The sequence below is a fragment of the Rhagoletis zephyria genome, unplaced genomic scaffold, assembly GCF_001687245.7.
Source record: "Rhagoletis zephyria isolate East Lansing unplaced genomic scaffold, Rhagoletis_zephyria_1.1 Rzeph_scaffold_03229, whole genome shotgun sequence".
Lineage (NCBI taxonomy): Eukaryota > Metazoa > Arthropoda > Insecta > Diptera > Tephritidae > Rhagoletis > Rhagoletis zephyria.
In genome coordinates this window covers 13082-28356 of record NW_016160312.1, presented here as the reverse complement: position 1 = coordinate 28356, position 15275 = coordinate 13082, and the positions used below count along the sequence as shown (strand labels likewise).

Below are 15275 nucleotides of genomic sequence, written 5' to 3'. Positions count from 1 at the left end.
TTTGGTACGGATTAGTGAAGTGGATACTGATATACAGCATTTCATCATAAGTGGGCGGGGCCCACCCATTTTCTAAAACTTTAATAACAATCCTATTTTGTTCCAAAATTTCAGTTTACATACTAATTTTTAACAATTTGGATACAATATTTACTGAAATATCGTAGATTTATATTAATTTAAACGCTTGTATACCCAAAACTATTTCTTTAATCATCACTTATGTAACACCAATGTAAAGGAAAACAAATGTTTATTCCGAAATATATAACATAGTTGGGTTCGCCTTACATTCCCGCAGATTTCTAGCAACAGGACCGAAAGGTCCAAGAAAACATGACTTTTGCTAATATCTCGAAAACTATTTATTTGTTAAATTAAATGGATTCATATTCTAGTTCAGCGGCTTCAAATTCATCTAAAAAGTTTAATTTTAGTGTTAAAATAGATCTAAAGTAGTGTTACTATATACTAGTCGCGTTTTTAGATTTTTCCTTAATACATTTTCTAAGTTAAGAAATACCACTTATCTGCCATTTTCTGCGGGCAGTCTTTTCACACTATATTAGCCAAATTTCTAAGCTTTCAATTGAACAAAGAATAATAACGCGATCTCTCCCGGGGATACAACAAATTCCTTAATATTCACAAAAATTAACAAAAAAATACTCGTTGAAAACCGCTATTTTCGTTACATTTAAATTGAACTTTTGCTTAATAAAATTATTAAAAAAAAATTACCCTTAAATGCATTATTACGGTCTGTATGCGGAGCCATCCCTACTTTTTAAGAATATAATGCAGTAGTCAAAATATTAACTTAAAACCGTCACGATCTTTCTAGAGAGCGAAAATTTATTTATAAGCAGCGTTAGAATATTCTGTTTCCGGTCAACGGTGAGCGTTCGCTGTGCAAGTTAGAAAAGTGAGGGGGACTGGGAAATGTTATTTGGAATGTTCTCTATCGAATGTGAATAATTTTTTAAGTTTTCTCCTAAATTTTATCAAATTGGTTTTTGGCCTATGTGCGCTGTGGTGTAGTGGTAAGCAGTGCGCGGTTTCATTCATCAGCACCTGGGTTCCAGCCCTGGTCAAGCAACATCGCAAAAAATATAGAAAAAGGTTTTTTCTTAACAGCGGTCGTCCCTCGGCAGGCAATGGCAAACCTCCGAGTGTATTTCTGCCATGAAAAACAGCTTCTCATAAAAATACAACCGCCGTTCGGAGTCGGCGTAAAACTGTAGGTCCCTCCGCTTTGTGTGACAACATCAAGGCGCACGCCACAACTCGGAGGAGAAGCTCGGCCAAACACTAACATATGTGTAAGCGCCAATCTATTATTAGCTCTGATCCAGTACTCCATGAACTTACAGGATTTTACACGAACTTGCAGGAAGTTGCAGGAAAAATTTTCCCGTACTCCAAAATCCTGTAAATGAGAGCGACTTTTGGAGAGTTGTGTAGAGAATGAAGTTGCAAGATTTTACCCGAACTCTTTCTTCTGGTAAAATCATGAAAAGTGTCAAGCAATCACTGGTTGACGTTTTTACAGGAGAAAGGGCTCTTTTGTTCCCGTACTTTTTGATGTTACTCACTTTTTACTCTCACTTCAGGGAGTAATTTTACTGTTTGACAGTTTTACAGGATTTTTCACGAAGTATTGGATCAGAGCTATTATTATTATAACGGTAAATTGCAAAAAATTAACTCGATTTTCGCAATCACCGAGTAATTCTACATAGGAATATGATAGTGTCGTCTGGAGAAAAAAAAAAAACTAAAATTTGTGATGCAGTGTATTTATATAGCTGCGAAGGTGTAAGGTGAACTTTTTTTTCTGGTACGGTCTAATGCAATTTTATTTGGTTACAAGAAGTAGCGTTTGTCAACACGCGTTGGATTGTATCTTCTACCTACATATCTACTATTTTTGAAATAGGTTAACGAATTTTATATCCAAACAATTAAAACCATACAAGTATTTAAAGTTAAAACCGTTCGCTCAATTCGTCGGCTATCATTTATTTTTTGAAATTTGTCAACTTTGTCAGCCTAATTCTGAATACTCCCGCTGAGTTTGTTCTCCGGGAATTTGTATTTCCCTCCAATAATTAACTCCCAGGGAGTAGCATTTTTCCAAAAAATTTGGGAGGAGGAAATTCGAACTTCGATAAAGCTGTTTGATACTTTGACTGCTCAACTCCGTCATTTAATATAAAAAATCCTGAAGGAATTTTTATTCATGATAAGGGGATAGGGGAAAAAAAGAGAAAACTCCCAGGAAGTTTCTGTTCAGAAGCGGCCTGTATACAATTAAAATTTTGAGAGCAACTCAAATGCCAAATAAAAGTAAAACAAAAAATTAATAGATTAAAGTAAGGTGCATATATACAAGGTGGTGTTACTAGAACAGCTGATTTGATATTTTTGTCTCTACAGCAGAATAGGTTCTTGTACGGCACGCGGAATCCCGCGGGTGCCCAAAACAGCCCAGATATTATTCCCGCACTCAAAAAATGTATAATCGTAAGCGTCTTCTTCTTCCTGTGCGAAACAGCTCGGACTTTTCTGGGGAAAAATGGATAAAATGTCAATGTGCATATCAGCTGTTTTGTGTTTACATATATTTCCAATCTTTATATCGAGGGCTTATATTCAATATCCTCTATCTGTTATTTTCACAAAAACTTAGCTATTTCTCAAGTTCTGGGCACGAAATGTAGTTTTTTGCATTTCCGTGCTTGGTCCATTTTTGAGAGCACATTTTTCGCTCATTCTCTAATTATCGGATCCGGTCCGCGTTATACGGGAAAAAACCTAATGTCATCCAAGGCGAAATGGCGTAACTTTAGTATGTCAACAAAACGAAATGCCGAAAATTATCTCCCATTTTCTTTCGTTTTGACATCCTGATGTACATACCAAAAAGCGATAACAAAATACAAGGGATTTTATTTACATATGTATGTGTGTCTAATATGGATGCGCCTTGGATGAAAATATTCCCACCAAACAATTTTTGTTGCCGGCAATAAAAAAACCGTGTCGCCCTCGGGAACAAATTTATCGCCAATAATATCGCCATCGTGTCCATTTCTTATTACCAGTCGCTCTAAAACGTCCACCGAAAGCAACTCGCCTGGGCGAGTTATTACCTGAATGAGTCGTTTCCTTATCGCCTCAGGCGATATTTGGAATAATTTTATACTTTTTAATACTTCATTAACTTTTTGTATACAAAATTGGAACTTAGAAATGGAATTAATTCTTTCTTTCGCTATAGGGCTTCGTATTTTTTCAATCCTGTCTTTGGTATAAATAAGACGCTTTGGATAATACTGTTGACGCGAAATTCATAAGTTTGGGAACTTTTTTATTCCAAAATTGATATGAAAGAAATGATGTTGCCGATTTGTCACCACGGCAATAAAGCGGTGAGTCGCGAATTTGTTGCCATTGACAATTGTTGCCTATTTTTCATGTTTCGCATGTTGGCGTCAATTTTGCTTTTATTTGAGACTGAAAGTAAGAACCCCCAAAATAACTTAAGCAACTTTTTTTTTCAAAATTTTCCTTTTGATGCACAAATATTCCTAGAGCATCTAGGTGCATTTCTGCATTAAAAAGGAAAAAAATGTCGCTTACGTTATTTTAGCGGCTAGGGCTCGGTATGTGAAATGGAAAATTAAAATTTTGTACAGATTTGTGCATTTTTATATTGGGCTATTGGTACAAAATAAAAATATTGGGAAATTTTTTTTTGTAGTCAAAAGCTTGGTAAAATATAGCAATCTTCTATTGAAAATTTTTAACAAATTATTTTTCGTAATTGGGATAAAGAAAAATATTTGGGTATTCACATAATTGGAATACGATTTACAACAAATTTCGGCAAATGAACAATCGTGTGACACTGCATTTAAACTTGTATTTATATGGATGTTGGTAAAGAATGAACTATAAAAAAATTAACCAAAATTAACAACAAAAATACACTCAGAGGTTTGCTATTGCCTGCCGAGAGGCGACAGATATTAGAAAAAAACTTTTTCTCCATTTTTTTCGATGGCCTGGGGAATGGCAACGCGCACTGCTAACCACTACACAACAGCGGCCGTAACTTTGCGTAAATTAGCGTCCTTAAATTTCGGAATACTAAAGTTTCCGCATTACTGAAATTTACCGTTATATGAAAAGTGGGCGTAATTTTAATCCGATATCGAACATTTCAAATATCTTGCTTTTCTCTGTCCAATAATTATACCGAGTTTGGTACAAATTGACAGAACGGTTACCGAGATATACATACATACCTATCTATGTATTTCTTTAAATGACCGTTATATGGGACATATGTAGGCTGGCTATACTCTCCGCTATATTAGATGTAGGCGTCGTTATTCTCCAATTTCGGCCCTTTTTCAATACCATCCGTCCTACGCTGAAAAGAAAAACACATACGAAGTTTCGTTAAGATATTTAAATTTTTACTCCAGTTATCGTGTGCACATACGAACGTAGAGACACTCACGGCTTAATCGATTTCTCCCTAAAGGAGGGCGGTTGGCAAGCCTAAATACAACCCATTCCACAGAAAGCGAAGACTGCTGCGTCTAAAGAAATCTCGTTTTTATTCTTCGTAATAAATTAGTTTATACCCGCGGGTTTCACGTTTCAATAAGCCACGTGAATGTCCAACTTTTCGGAAGATGCCATACCCAATTTTTAATATTTCTAATTCTAATTCAATAACGTCACATTGATAAATTACCGCATTTCAAAGAAGAACAACAAGGACAACTCCGCAGGGAGGGGTCTTATCACACCTGCTGTCAATACTGGTGTTAAATGAACTGTTAGAAAGCTTTATTTAGGAGAACGAGGGCAGTTGCCTACGCTGATGGCTGATTGGCTATACTAATTTCTGGCAAATTCTTGCCAACAATAAATGAGCTAATGGAATTGACAACTGGGCAAAACAAATTGGCTTAAGAGTCAATCCTTCTAAAAGCGAATTTGTCTTGTTCAGAAGGAAAACAAAAATTTCGGAATTCCCCTTACCAAAGCTGGACGGGAATAGTCTGAATCTTCCCTCCGAGGCGTAATACTTACTTAGGTATTATCCTTGACTCCAAACTTATATAGAGCGCAACGTAGAGGAAAGAGCTTAAAAGGGTCTAGCAGCGTACTATACCTTTGAAAGGGCTTTCCGGAAAAACTGGGAGCTGTCACCGCTTTTCATTCTCGGTATGTACCCCACAGTCATCCGACTGGTTTCAACCTATCGAGTGCTGGTCTCTTGGAAATCACTGGATAAATGCAGCAATCAGAGAATAATTGGGAGAGTACAGAGACTCGAAAGCCACGGTATAACAGGCGCTGTGAGAAGCGAGCCACTTGTGGGGTAACATTTGCAGCCGCAAAAGAAGCTCTTAGACTGAGGGAATCAAAATTGTGGAAGCAGATTAACTATGGACACGTAGCGCCAGTGAGGGCGCTACTTCATATACGATTAGGGGTACAATTGAAGCGCGAGATACCAGTGAAGGTACGATCAGGGACGCCTGTAGGGGCGCCATGCGATGTACCACTGTACAAGATGTAATATTAATATCCCAACGGTTTTTACCCTCCATTCCCGCCCATCCGCACGAGGGGCGCAGTCCGCATGACGTACGGAACCAGTATTTTAAATTTTTGCGCCGAGTCACGATAGGCAGGAGTTTGTTAAGTGTCGAGATCTAAAACTGTTCAGCTACAGAACTAAATTCATCAGCCGTTTTTATGTCTTTATTTTAATGATTCATTTATTGAGAGAGGACAGTATCGATTAACCAACAGTTCGCATTGATCAACACCGAAGCGCAGTCGGGGAGTTGCGCGAGTCGATCACGTTTGCCTTATAAACTAAAATAGCAATACAGTTCATCAGCTGAAAATTAGAGGTGCAATGTGTGTTGTTTAGAATCTCAAGTAAGGTTTTCATAATTATAAAAAGAGAGTCGGAGGTGTCAAAATAGTCGTAATGCTTATTAAAGTCTTGGCATAGACAACGAAAGGTCTCATACATTTCAAGATTTGTTCTACAAGTACTTAGCGTAATGGGCTTATAATGTTTTGAAGGTCTTGAAGGAATACCACCCGTTACCATCCCGCTCTGAAGCTTAATCATGAACAAAACCAGCGAGCAACTCTCTACGACTGTGAAGCGATGGGAAATTTATGAGCTTCAAGCGGCTTTTGTACGGTGGCAGATTTAAGGTCGCATCCCAAGGCAAATTGTTTAATGCGAATAATAAGAATTGTTTCTGTACCGACTCAAGTCTGTCAGAATTCGTTTGATATCTAGAGTTCCATACAACGGAACCGTATTCTAAAATCGGCCTGACTAAGGAGATGAAGAGAGCTTTAGTGACGTAAGGATCTCTGAGTTCTTTATCCCAACGTTTAATGAAAGCCAAAACACCCTTGGCTCTCTCTATTCACGCAAGAGTTTACATGAGACTTGAATTCAAGCTTAGGGTCCTAGATCGATGAAATTAGTTACTTGATCAACAGTATGATCACAAATCCGGTAGTTATATGATTGAAACGGTCTTCTAGAGAAACACATAAATTTACACTTTTTCAAGTTGAGTGACATAGAATTTACTTCGCACCATTTAAATACATTAAGTAAAGTAAAGTCCGAATTTTAATGCACTCAACTTCCTCAACAATTCTAGGGAGTGAGAGCTTTAAAATTCCGGCTTTACCTTTTTTGACCATCCTATGTATGTATATTGGGGTTATGACTTTTTTGAATTTGGCATATAACTTCAGGAAAGCAGCCTAATTTTGTGGAGACTTAAAAAAGCCTCCCGCGCTCAAGGACATGCATACATACATAAGGAAAACATGGAAACGAAAAAAATAAAAACAATTTCTGTACAAAATTAAGTTAAAAAGAAGAGTTTTATCGACCTTTTGGGCTATATCTTTGCCCAATATGACTTCATTCTTTTTGAATGCATGCCAGATAAAAGGTGAGATGAGATTCAGATCTAACACATTTCGTGAATATACGATAAAAAACTGCGTGTTTTAGGGCCGGTTACTCAATGTCCGGTTAACACTAATCTGCGGTTAAACATCGTTATCGACGTCTTCGACTCCATGCATACAACAGGGAGTCGATAACGTGGATAACTCTGTTTAACCGGAGATAAGTGTTAACCAGACATTGAGTAACCGGCCCTTATAATAATGTCAGCATGTAAATCCAACGCAGAATCACTCTTGCCAACAAGTGCTACTTTGGATTGAGGATGCAATTCAGAAGTAAAGTCCTCTCTCAACGTACGAAAACCACAACCTATAAGAAGAAGACATGTTTTCAGAAAGTCACCCTTTTCTTCGAAGTAAATTTCGATTTGCTAAAGAACCCTTTGACCAAAATCCACCAATTTTTTTCTGGAATATTTAACCACTTAAAGCAATAAATGCCATTTGCATAATCCATGCCTGCCAATTATTATGGAAAATTGGGTAGTCTAAAATTTATGTGTTAAAAATTAAGAAACTATAGCCCAATGAAAAAATCTAAGGATTGCATCATTGCATTTTAATAAAATGTATCTATGTATTATTGACCTACATTCGGACTTCAAACCTTTATGTGACATTATTTTTCCTTACTTTTATTCCTTACCTGACTCGCTTAACCGGCCCGGTTTTTCAATGTCTGATTAGCACAAATCGGAGGTAGAAGCTCCGCTTAGATACAACGACTGCTTTATCGATCACATGTTATATGCATGATGTCCAAAACGTCGATAATGATGTTTAATCGGGACGTAGTGATAATCTGATATTGAACAACCGGCCCTAAGAGAACTAAGAATATCGACCAAAGTCAATTTTGTTTGGGTTAAAAAATAAATAAATAAAAATACCGTTATGCGCTAGACCTTTTTTATGTAGTATATCTGAACAAAGTCACGTAACTTCTTCGGTGTTTTAAAGCATGGGTTTTCGAACAAACCCATTCGAAAATAAAAATTCAATATCATCTGAACAAACCAAAGTTACAGTGGCGATCAAAACTGAGTGCATTGTGATTTTATTTTAAATATTTACAAGGTTTTTGTAGCAAATTTTTGTGTCATATTTTATAAAAATATTTTTCATGCTTTAGCCAAAACAATGGAACAAATTTTCAAAAAAATTTTGGACTTTTTAATCCGAATTATTGCATATGCAGTTACATGGCTCAAGTTTTACGCGGCTAAAAACCGCATAGATCATTGATACTTTTTGCGTCTGGCAACCCTATACAATCCTAATTACATATTGCACACCGTCTGCAAAAGGGCACAACTCAAAATTACACGTTTGTCAGAAAATGCGAAAAACTATTTCGTGGCACATGCTAATCATATGGGCAAGGGGGACTTCACCTTAGGTTTTTTCAACAAATTGTAACACAAATTTACTCCAGCTTTTGCTGCAAGGTAAATAAAGGCTCTGTGTACATTTTTAGTGCATAATTCAAAAATTCCAGATAACGTGATAACCAGGCAAGTGTGAACACCCACATATCGCACACGATCTTCAAAAGTGACACAACTCAAAATTTGGAATTTTTGAAATTATGCACTAAAAATATACACAGAGCCTTTATTTACCGTGCAGCAAAAGCTGGATCAAATTTTTATTAGAATTTCTTGAAAAAACGTAAGGTAAAGTTTCCCTTTCCTATAGGATTTGCATGTGCTAAGAAATAGTTTTTCGCAGCTTCTGACGTAGCGTTGGATAAATAAAAGCTGAACAGTTAGAGCTGTAAACTGTAGATACCGGATTCGAGGACTGGCTAGCAAAGGTTTGTTTTTTCCTTTTTTATTTTTATCTTTTATTTAGATATTTAACCTAGTAAAATTCGCAAAACTAAATACTTGTTGATTTCATTGAAAAGACAATCCCACTAAAATAACAAGGCTTTCTTATAGAGGAAAAACCATAGATACATCTTCTAACTTTTGTTATATTTTATTAGGTGGTCCAAGTGTGCCCTTTTCCAGTGCTGGATGAGGACAGCCAAGATAACCTATCCTATTTAATCTAACCGGTTTTCCCCAATCTATGCAGGATTTTCGACCATTTAGCGTACGTAAAGACGTAGCAGGTATCAAGCGTTACGACTAGGCAATACTCTTTCGCCCCACACAGCCACATTGTGCCATTTTTTTTTGCTTTTAGTGTTAGGGCATCCACTGTAGAATTTGCTTTTCGATAGAGCCTTTTGCATTCACTATGTATGTAAGTATGTATATGTAAGTATATACATATGTATGTAGATACGTGACGGGATTCCCTACAAAGCTCTCAAGGTTGCACTGCACCAATCGTGCTTATGTATGTATGTATGTAAGTGAGTATTTACATAAAATGTTGAATTTTTTTTTCAACTTCTTATTAGTCGCTCGAAGCTTAAATTAGACGAAATTCCAAAATAGCGCTGTCCATACTAATTAGCCGCAATAGATCTGAAATGCTTTGAACTATTAAAAAAAAAAAAAATCTCAGATAAGCATTTTTGACAGCAAGCACCTCCTGGTTATTTTTTTTTTTTTTTTTTTTTAAGTTTTTGTTGGCTATCAGATCAATGGCGATAAGCTTGCGCATGCGACAATCAAAAGGAATTATTTTCATGATCGATTAGGCAAAGAAAAAGCCAACAATTGCAACAGATCACTGTGACTCATTTGACGTCAGCTATGACATTTGGTTGACTTAGCAGTATGTATGCATCTATGTATGAGCGCGGTGTGCTATGGTGGCCCCTAGGTCTGTCACACAGCATTTGTCAATTGACATTTGCCACATTTGTGGCACAGTTAAGTGGCAAGAATTGACATGAAAACTTTAAATTGATGTGGTGGTCAATATAACACTTTGCTTTCCGTCAACAATTAAAACAAATATACAGTGTGGTCCACAATGCGACAACTCGATTGCTCGATCAAGTGACAGCTATGTATTTGACGTTTTTTTTCGTGTTCAAATCCTAATGTTGATTAATTGGATTAGCTTTTGATATATTGTTAGTGTTATATGCTTGCTAGCTTAAGCTGTGCTAAGCTGACCAGGCCACCTCAAACAAGATTTATCCCCGTATACACGATTATACAACGAACAATTTCCGGAAGCTTACGTTCGGCGATAGGGTTATAAGGTTTTTAAATTCCACTATTTCACAAATACATAACCGCTATATCTATGTATGATGTAGGTATGTAGATAACCTTGATTGGTTCGTTGCTAAGCTGTGGCCGGTTAGACAGTTTGGTGCTTGCTGCGATTGATGATCACTTCAATCACTGCCTGCGATCAATGTACGATCACTTTGAAACACTCTCAGCTCTTTGATCGTTCGCTACATACTTTTGGTTATGCGCGATTTTCTTTTGGCGGCAAAACCTATTTGATCCCACTTGGCTATGACTCGGCAAATATGTAATAATAATACACATTCGATATGAGGAGCTGATAGTTGTTATTTTTTTTTTTTCGATACGTAGTATGCGATAGGCTGGCAAAAAAAAAAATGCTGATTTACGCGTCGTAATGGAGCGACATGAAGTCTCCAATGGCCGCCAGTTCTCGGCACTACTTCACAGCATTTTCAATTTACAATTCGATCCGCTAATCGCGTTCGAAGGTGGCAACCTCCTCCGCCCTTGACCGGCCCGCGCAGCCGTAGTTATGCTCCAGCTTTCGGTTATTGAGTGTGCGCGGGTGAGTTTCAAGTGTTTTCCTCTCATTGCGTCTTTATTGGTATTTAATACTGCCGCTTATGGCTAACGTGTAACTGCAATTTTTTCATTATTTTTTTCTCTGCATTCACTTTGGCGTGCATGAGTCAGTTGTTCAGCGGAATTAATTCTTTTATTCTACATTCGTATAAGTATATTAGGGCGGGTCAATTTTTATGGGAGATTTGAAAATACTTCCAAAAATGGAGTTTTTTTATGAATAAAAATAGTTTCTTAAAGAATTTATTGAAAAAAAATCCGCTTAGATGACAAAACAGTTAAAGCTTAAAATATCTGCATACAAATATTAAAAAAAAAATTGCTGCGCAATCGTAATAATGACATTTTTGATGCTGTTTTTGAACTTTATTCGCAGTTTGATATAAGAAAAACTTGAATAACTGGACCAAAACTATTCCGATTTAGACTTGTGCGGTATTATTGGAAAGGTATTTTCTCTCCCTTTTTATTTCTTTTAAACTCATTAAAAGTATGAAAGAGAAAGGTATTGATTGACGAGCTTCATTCCAAGTTGAATTAAGATGTGTTGGAATTAAAAAAAAAAATAAAAAAATTGGGACGTGAATGAGTATACTTTTTTTTCAAAAAAATAAAAAGGGTGGGAAAATATATTTCCATTTATACCCCATAAGTCTAAATCGGAATAGTTTTGGATCAGTTATTCAAGTTTTTCCGTTAAATATTTTTTTTTTTAATATTTTTATGCAGCAGGTTTTTTAAGCTTAAACTGGTTTGTCAGCTGAGGGGATCTTTTTCAAAAACTTCTTTAAGAAACTATTTTTATTCATAAAAACTCCATTGTTGGAGGTATTTTCAAATCGGTCTAATAAATTTTGTAATTCCGACGGAAAAGCCACGACTTTTTTAGGTGATGCAGTCTAATGTACATACATACATGCCATATCTAAGATGTTGGGCTCTTTGTTATTATTATTTGTTTTTAAATATTTTTCCATTACATATTCTCTTCGTCATTGCAGCCAACTCATCTAGCTGTAATTTTGCAATATCATTCTCAGCAAAGTCGGCTCGATAGTGAGAAGCATTCCTCAAGACATGCGTACTTGCAACCATAGATACGCGTTCAATTAAAAGTTCTCTGCTGCAATCTGTGGGCATGGCTTTCAAAAGCATAAACACTCCAACTGATTTCGTTCAACAGGTCGTTCAAAAAAATCCACTTTGAACTGCACTCACCGACTTGCGAACATTTGTGTTCGGTAGTTTTGTACGTAAAGTTTTCATTGTTTTCTTGTAAAACAAGTTTTGTATATGTAAATATTTTCATATCGATCAGCGATCGGAAAATCATAAAGTGTAGTTACATATATTTATTTATTTACATAGTTTTGAGTTTCGATCAATTTCATAGTAGTAGATTAACTTATGGGGGATACCCTGCATCCTGTTGAGTATCTCTGCCAAATCTAAGCCATCTGTGTAGAGCCGCGCATAGGGAAGCTGATCAGAATAGCAAAAAAAATTGCTAGACGGATTTACTCGAGCGCGTCTGATTAAAAATTGTGGGTTAACTACATGCTAAAAAGTGTGCATTTCAATAATCTGACTATTTGAGCGTGACGCAAGGGATTGGAAGGGTCGCAAGCTTGCAAAGAAAAAACGTTATCTTGACATTCTGGAGCGCGGTAAATTTTTTTTGTTTTTTTATTATGAAGCAAATAGCTCAAACATAACGGGAAGTATATAATCTGACGATTTCCACAAGCCGAGTATCGAAAATCGCCAACAAAGTTTAATGCACCTGCTGTTGTTTAATTCTTCTACAACTTTTTCTACGAAATTTGTTATTTTTTGATTTGTACCCACCATGCAAAACATCAGAAATAGGTAACATCGTCTGGGCAACAAATAGGCGACTCGCCGATTTATCGCCGTGGCGACAACATCATTTTTTCCATGTAAATTCTGGAAAAAATAAGTTCTCAAAAATTCCCAAACTTATGGATTTGACGTCAACAGTATTGTCCAAAAGCATCTAAATTATGCCAAAAGATAGGATTGAAAAAAATAGGAAGTCCTATAGCGAGCAGTGTTACCATTTTAGCCGTTTTCCGGCTAGTTTTAGCCGGTTGCGATAGCAAATAGCCGGAGAAAATTCGATTTAGCTGGCAGCCGACTTGTTAGCCGTTTTGCAAAAAAAGTTAGCCGTTTTTAGCCGATTTCGCTATTTGCCGTATTTTATTAAAATTTAATTACATGTACATAAGTTTCCATTTTTACAAATTTGGCGACCTAAAATCTATTAGATTATTAAAATCTATTATTATCTCGGAGCAAATTTTCATTTCGGCCTCTGTTAAGTATATAAAATTTAAAGAATTTTCTCTAGTCCGAGAAGTATTAAAAATACTGGGCCGATTTCAATGATTTTTATTTTATGTGAATATACAGTGACTCAAATATGGACTGAGATGCGACATTTCGGCTTATTTTTTTTTTGAAAGTATAGCTGCTTACTTACAAACACCATTAAATTTAAAATTTTAGTATAGCAAAGTGCAAATTTAAGGTAGCTGGCCCTTACTGTCGATTATTGACAATTTTTTGTTGACGGTGCTCCGCATATAAAAAAATGTTTCAACATACTTTGTATTTGCAATGAAATATATTTTTGTTGAAAGTAGTGCGAATTTTGAAAATTCCTAAAAAAATTAAACTTTTTATTTTTTACGTATAGCAATCAGAAGCTAAAATAAAATGAAAAAAAAAAAACTAAACGAGCTTCCTGGTTCTGTTTATTAAAATTTTTTATATGTTGACGATTTTTACATGCAAATGACAATTTTTGAGAGCCAAACTGACGATTTTTCACTTCAATGGCCTGGAAACACTGGTCCTAACGTAAGTATAAGACAAATGGAGAGACCTGCAATTTTACGCCGCCCCAGAGCTGAAAATGGTTTTAATGAGGCACAAGAATGATAGAATAAAGAGATTGCGCTTTGCGCAGGTCCGTCACTCTTGTTTACAAATCAGCTGTTCGAGTGTTGACGTCATAATATAAAATTTATGGTGGGAAGCGTATTGGTTTGCGAGGGAAACGTATTGGTTTGCGAGGAAAACGTATTGATTTGTGATATTTTTGTTAAAGTTATAAAATAAAAACGTTGTAAAATGAAGTGCGCAGTTGCGAAATGTGGAAAAACGGCGGCAGAGTGCAGTTTGTTTACTTTTCCTTCAGATCCAGAAAGGAAAAAGTGGATCCAGTTCTGCCGGCAAAGCAAGGATTTCCAATTTAAAACTTGCTATATTTGCATGCATCACTTTGCAAGTGAAGATTTTGAAAATAGTCTGCAGTTCGAAATGGGTAGGATGTTTATTTATTTCGTTTATTGTGTTTATATTAATGAAAGTGTTTAAAACATTTCTAAGGTTATGCAAAAAGAAGATTGTTGAAACGAGGCTCCGTGCCATCAATTTACAAGCCCGGTGATGAAAACCCGGAGCGTTCGCAAAGAGTTCATCGTCGTCAAAATACGTCGTTAATATTGGGTTTCATTGGAACGATATCCTTATTTGATGCTGTGGGCAGGCGTCACAGTTTCAGGTAAAAATTCTTGCTTATGCCTTGGCAGTTTAATTTTATGTTGGCATTGTATTTCCTGAAATAAGTACGCATTGGAAGTTAGTAAAAAGTAATGTATTGTCGCAGATGCTACTTACCATGCTATGAGCACGCCCTTGCTCAACGAATTGGCCCTTTTACGCTGTTTCCTGATTAGCGCTCTTCGATTCTCTGTAGTCTTTCTGGCATCGTATAGCTTCTATATTCGTTTCCAAGCCTTGGAGCTATGCACTATTTGCTGTGGCTTCAATTTCATTTGGAAATCTTACTCGTTCCATTTGCCAGCGCAACGGCGGCCACAGAATGCAATTTTTATTTGAACGCCTTACCCACTACCTGAAATAAAATAATAATATAAATAATGTAAAAGAAATACAAAATAAATTTACCGTCTTCTCGATTCAATAAATTGCCACCAGATTGTTTTATTTTAGACTTTCAACTAAATTTTATGCTATATTTACTTTTTTTCGTCGAAATTGTATGCGATTTGACAGATCGCCAACAACAACTTTTATATTATGACGTAGATGCGCAGAACGAAAAATTTTTGCACCCCTATCGGCGCAATCTTTGTATTCTATCATTCTTGGTCATCAGGTATGTAACCAGCGTTGCCGTTTTGCTTAAATCTAAGCAAAATTGCTTAAGTTTTTCCTGCCTGTTAAAATGTTAAACTTTTCTTCGGTTTGCTAAATATTTTTATTCAAATAGTCAAAAAGGATAATTTTCCTCAAAAATTCATAGTCAGAAGAGTTACCATTTCAAAAAATTTTTCAAATTTATTTTAGGAAGACCGTCATCCAGATCCCACATAAAGTTCCAGCAAATGTTGCCCTACGCAATTCCCGATCTGCGGTCGTCGCATTTTCAAA

General features: G+C 36.2%; 1 long non-coding RNA gene across 1 annotated transcript; it reads right to left on the bottom strand.

The window, feature by feature from the left end:
- Window positions 1-14133: 14133 nt before the first annotated feature.
- LOC108368624 (uncharacterized) lies at window positions 14134-14628 on the bottom strand. Its single transcript, XR_001848402.1, has 2 exons — window positions 14499-14628; window positions 14134-14437 (listed from the first exon to the last, which is right to left on the bottom strand). It is a non-coding gene; the product is annotated as an uncharacterized LOC108368624 (long non-coding RNA).
- Window positions 14629-15275: the final 647 nt, after the last annotated feature.